The sequence below is a fragment of the Arachis stenosperma genome, chromosome 6 (genome assembly GCF_014773155.1).
Source record: "Arachis stenosperma cultivar V10309 chromosome 6, arast.V10309.gnm1.PFL2, whole genome shotgun sequence".
NCBI classification, from domain to species: Eukaryota; Viridiplantae; Streptophyta; class Magnoliopsida; order Fabales; family Fabaceae; genus Arachis; species Arachis stenosperma.
Genome location: NC_080382.1, coordinates 124474011 through 124480553, shown reverse-complemented (window position 1 = coordinate 124480553; position 6543 = coordinate 124474011).

Here is a 6543-nt window from a genome sequence, read left to right as displayed (position 1 = left end):
TATTAGCTCACTTAGCCTTATACATATATCCTTACCTTTACCTTAGCCCCATTACAACCTTAATTAAAGACCTCATGATTTTTTTTTTGCTGTGACTATATTCTATAATTGTTGATTGGTTAGATGAAGAACAAAGTTATAGAAAGTAAAAATAAAAAGAAAAGTAGAGTGAATAAACCCAATAAACACTGAGTGACTAGAGAGTAAACACAAATCCAGTGAGGGTTCAATAACTCATCAACATATATCTGTGCTAAAATTACTAATTGTTTTGCAAGTTTGTACAATATTTTTCTTTCCCATCTCATTTGCTAAAATGCTTTATTATTTGAGGGTTGGCTATATATATATGACTCCTTGAGAATGTGAATTAATTTGGCTACATGTAAGCTTTATATATGAGTGGATAAATTGGAATTGCATGACTCATTTAGGTAGATGCATTTAGAATAGGTTGTATTGCATGACATTCCACCACTTTAACCTAACCTTAATCTTCATCTTGGATTTAGCATGAGGACATGCTATTGTTTAAGTGTGGGGAGGTTGATAAACCCATATTTTATGATATATTTTATGCTTAATCTGAGTGATTTATTCAATCCATCACCTACTTATTCATATTAATTGTATGGTTTTACTTCTCCTTCCTTATTATGTGATGTATGTGAAAAATATGTTTCCTATGCTTTTAAATTAATTATTTTAATCACCTTTAATTCCATTCGATGCCGTGATTAGTGTGTTGAGTAGTTTCAGATCTTCTAAGGCAGGAATGACTTAAAGGATGGAAAAGAAAACATACAAAAATGGAAGAAAAGCGCAAAATGGAGTTTTTGAAGAAACTGGCATCCACGCGATCGCATGGATGACGTGATCGCGTGCCAGAAACGAAGAGGCAACGACGCGGCCGCATGACTGACGCGACCGCGTGACTTGAGCAAATCGCATACGACGCGGACGCGTGAATGACGCGATCGCGTGACAAGGAGAACTCCGAATGACGCGACCGCGCGACCCACGCGGACGCGTGACAGAGGCCACGCACCAGAAATTGCAGAAAACGCTCATAGCGGATTCTGAAGCCTTTTTGGCCCAAATCCAAATCCAGAAGTCATAGACCAGAGGTTATGAAGTGGAGGAATGCATCCACTGAGGGAGTCGCCGAATTTCTGTTACTTTCGATGATTTAGATCTAGTTTTGAGGGAGGTTCTCTCCTCTCTCTCTTAGGATTAGGATTTAGGACTTCTCTTAGTTTTAAGAGTGACTCTCAATCCCAAGTTCTTTATTTTTATTTATCCCAATTTAATTTGTGAACTCTTCCATGTTACAGATTACTCTTTTAAATTAATGTTATTTGAGATATTTCAGTTTATGATTGTTTCTTTTTATTATCCCCAATCTGAAGATATTGTTATTCTAGTAGATTTAGTTTTTCCCCTTTTGGCCTTGGTTAAATAATTGGTGACTCTAGAGTTATCAAACTCATTGTTGATTGAAAATTGGATTTCTTCATTTCATTAATTCATATTCCAATAACTCTAGCCTTTCCCAAGGAAAGACTAGGACCTGAGGAATCAGAATTAATTCATCCACTTAACTTACCTTCATAGTTAGAGGTTAACAAGGTGGGAGAAAAATCCAATTCTCATCACAATTGATAAGGATAACTAGGATAAGACTTCCAGTTCTTACACCTTGCCAAGAGTTTATTTTACAGTCATTTATTTACTTTTATTGCTTTGAAAATATACCTGTGCCCATTGCCCAACTAACCTTTTACCTTAATCCAAAACCCCAAACACACTTTTTCCTAACCAATAATAGGAACATACTTCCCTGCAATTCCTTGAGAAGACGACCCGAGGTTTAAATACTCGGTTATCAATTTTAAAGGGGGTTGTTACTTGTGACAACCAAAACGTTTGCACGAAGGGATTTTTGTTGGTTTAGAAACTATATCTACAACGCGACTGTTTTTATGAAATTCTTTACTGGCAAAAATCCTAACGTCAAAATGGCGCTGTTGCCGGGGAATTGCAAACGTGTGCCTTATTATTGGTTATTGTAAATATTTTTCTAAAAAAAAATATTTTTCTTTTACTTGTTTATTTGTTTTCTTTTTTTCCCCTTATTTCTGATAGCTGTTATGAATTCTCACCCCTCTCGCTTTGAGTTTAGTTCTACCTTTGTTGAAGGAAATAGAAACCACAGCAGGAATATGCATCAAGGTCAGACCAATCAAGGATGGATGGAGTCAAGAGGATCTAATCAACCCTTTAGGCAACAACACCCTCCAAGATATCATGGACAACGACCATTCTACAATGCATACCCAGCTGAAAGATATGGTGGACAACCTTGTAACTACCAACAAGCCCCACCCCGTGCCTATAGACCATCCTCTCAACATGACCTCGATTGTCCATGTGAATGATCCCTCGGTTCTGTGGGAATGATCCTTTGTGACTCCCTCTCTCAGCAGCTGCCTTCTTCACGCACTCTTCAGCAACTCTACACTTGTTCACCAACTCGGAGAAAGTTCTGATCTCCATTGGTCCGACTGAGCTGAAGATATCACTCCGGAGTCCTCCTTCATACTTAACACACTTTCACTCTTCATAGTCTCCCAGAGTCCCCTGGCACATACAGGAGAACTTGAACAACTCCTCAAACTTGTCAGTACACTCAGATACAAACATAATACCTTGCTTCAGCTGCAGTAACTCAAGTTCCTTAGCCGTCTTAGCAGAAGTTGGAAAGTACTTCTTATAGAACTCTTCCTAGAAGACATTCCAGGCGATATAGTCATCACCCTGCTGCAGAAGACGTCGGATACCTTGCCACCAATGCAACACTTCACCAATGAGCAAATAGGTAGCAAACTCAACACGCTACCCTTCCGGCACCACCTACGCTTGTAGTGCTCGCTCCATAGCCTGAAACCATGTATCGGCTTCAGTCGGGCTAGTAGTTCCCTTGAACTTAGGTGGATTAACCTTCAAGAAGTTTGCCAATGTCATCGGACCCTGAGCTCTGCCTCCATCATTGCCATAGTTGTTCATTTGTTGCCCAAGAGCCTCAGCAGTGGCTTGCATAGCAGCAGCCATGTTCTCCAACGCCGTCATAAAATTTACCGAGTCATTTGGGTTAACCTCCGGTGCACGAGCATTAGTACGACCTCTCCCACGACCTTTACCGCGTCCACGAGGTGCCATCTGGTCCCTATACACACCAAACAATCGATATTAAGTTGATCAGTCTCAATATCGAAAGTCTAGTACTTCAAAGTCCCAAATGCATGCTCATGAATGTTTATGCCAATTATATCAAGCAGATATACTAATAGCACATAACACACATACAGAGAATGCACAGAAGCATAGTCAGTCCGTCCCTTAGGCTCTACAGGAATGAACTGCTCTGATACCATAATGTAACACCCTACCATACAGAGTCTTATGCTTAAGTCATAATTCAGAGATGGCAAGGTATTACGACCTCTAAAATAAAAATTTAGTACGAGTAGTATTGTAAAAAATGATTATAACTAGGAGCCTTTTTAAGAAAAAGGGGTAAAACAAAATTCGTAACTCGAAAGTGCAACACTTCGATCGATAACGTAACGAACAAGGATAAACCAACGCGAGATTATATATATACAAAAGAGTGTCAAAAACGGGAATATCAAAACTCAAAATCCGGTAGCAAAGATAACCGGTCCGAGCATAGCAATATATACATCTAAATAGAATAAGATACCCCAAGGAAACCCAAAGGGACACAAATGCAGAAAACCTATTCTCCAAAATCTCCTCTAAGAGGAGTCATCATAGTTTGTATTATTTAGTGGAGAAAGAAGTATCTAAGCAAAACATATAATCCAAAACAGAGTCCCGAGAATAAAGGATCTTCGCTAATCCAGAAGTCTCTAGCATGCCTCAGTGTGAAACCTCATGTCCTGCATCTGAAAACCACAAAATCCACATGGGTGAGAACTAGAGGTTCCCAGCATGGTAACAGTTCCCACATATAAAACATGTAATAATAGAGGAAAGCCAAAGGCAATCTAGAACTTCCTCCAGGTAAAAAAATCAAAGCTTATAAACAAGCTAAACCATAAATGGACATAGACTAAAGATTCTTCAGTCTAACTAATACTTTTCTTTCCAATTCCTTCAGACCTCCCAACCACCAGCAGGAGTATAATATAGCAAACACAGTTATATCAGACAAGAGATATACAAATAGGAACAAATAAGGCATTTAGACAAATAGCAAGTAGTATGCAGTCAAATAGGCAATCTCAATCAATTCACATAGTATGCATATGATGAATGCCTGTCCCTAAAGGCTGATGATATCATCTGTCGATTATAGAGCCAACCCAACAAGTCCTGGTAGCTAACCATTGGACTATCCCTCTGTCGTGTCTCCCCAACTTGAGTTATACTCAATATAAATTTGATCATAATCATGATCCATATCCATCACCCTCACTGGTGAATGTTTATGGGGGTGAGCTCATCCAGGGCTTTCACAATGCCCAGCCACCCTGACGACATAGGGTCAAAAGAGCTTCGAGTCTTAACCTGGAGCACGTGGTGGCTAGCCGCTGCTTTCTCCCAGGGAAACTCTTATCTCTGATAGTGGAAGTACAACATTCACAATTCATTCAATAGCATATATGCATTTATTCTTAGCCATAATCATGGCTCCACCGTAACACGGCAATAATCTAGCCATCTGGCTTACGGTTAAATCCATACCCAGCCAATTCATTAACAATTACGGCCCTTTGGCCCATGACATAACAAGCACTTCCACCGCTATCTTCCGCATCTCACATAATCATCTTTGATCCTTATTGATCATTCATTTTTTCCTTATTTTACTCGCAAGTTACCACATTCACTAACTCCTTTTCTTATTGCTAGGCATATCATAATGATTTAAGACATAAGTGGTGAGATCGGAGGCTTAGAAGTGTGAAATTTGGCTTTTAAAACTCAAAAATCAACTTTAGGATAAAAACAGGACCACGCGTACGCGTGCTTCACGCGCACGCGTGGATGGCCTTACAATTTATCGATGCGTATGCATCATTCATGCGGACGCGTGGGTTGAAAAACATCCAAACGACGCGTACGCGCGGGTACATTTGTGCCCCAGGCACAAAACCGGCACAACTCTGGCACAACTCTCGGGAAAATGGCTAGGCAACCATTTAAGCACATCGACGCGCACGCACAAACCACCCGCACGCGTGGATGGTGCCATCTTGAAAAACGACGCGTATGCGTCAAGGACGCCTACGCATGGGTGGTCATTCTGCTAAAAAATTTTCTAAGTTAAAAGCCCCAGAATTCACAGATTCAACCCCCAATCTTTCGACGGACATAACTTTCTCATTTTAAATCGTTTTCCGCCCGTTCTTCAAACGGCATGGACATCCCGGATCCAATTTCATTTCTAAATAAGTTTGGTACAAAACGGGGATACGTAGTCCAAGTTATGTCCCGTCAAAGTATGCCCAAAAACCATATTTTCATACAAAACCACAAAGTGCCATTTTCAAAACAAGCCAATTTCATCCCTTTTCAAAATTTACCAAAACATGCTAATTTCAACCCTTTTTGAAATCAATCAAAATATACCAAAATCAACATCAAGCCTCCTCAATTCACACATCAACACTTCACCATAATTCACAAAACATCATCCCACCATTTTAACACTTCTTAATCAAATGGCTAAGATACAAATACAATAACATGTCATACATCCTTTCTCATCTAAATTTCTAATAATACCGTTTCCAATCAACCATCATTGTACATAATCAATATCATACTCACCATCAACATGGTTTCACCCACAATTCAACCTTAATCAATCATCAAGCATATATCACAACATACATATTTCTCATACATCATACCATCAAGGCATCAATAATCATCATCACATATATGACCACATCATATATCTTAACCACTCAACAACATCAACAATTCAATGCCTATTTTAGGGCCTCTAGCCTAAGTATTTCCCACCATATTACATATTAGATACGAGAAACCAAGATCATACCTTAGCCGATTTCCCAAGCTCAACCGGAGTATTTCCAAACCATTTTTCCTCAAGCTCTCAAGGTCTCAACCCCTCCAAAAACAAATTTTTGCATACAAAACCCTCTTCAAGCTTTTCAAAGTCTCAACCAACCTCAAATATTCACATATTCACAACCTAAGCCACAATCATCATACCTATACACAACATCTCAATACCCAAATATTATAGAACAAAAAATTACACTAGGGTTGAGAATCTTACCACATCCAAGATTCAAGGAGACAAGATTAATCTTCTCCTTCAAGAGAGTTGGGTCATACAACATCAAAGAGCCTAAAATCTCAACATTTTTGCTCATGAAACTCGAAATCAAAGCTAGAAATTAGAAGAGCAAACTGTGGCTTACCTCAAGATTGATTGTATCAGTTTTGTAGAGATTTTCACGGTGAATGCGTGGCCGCAAATGG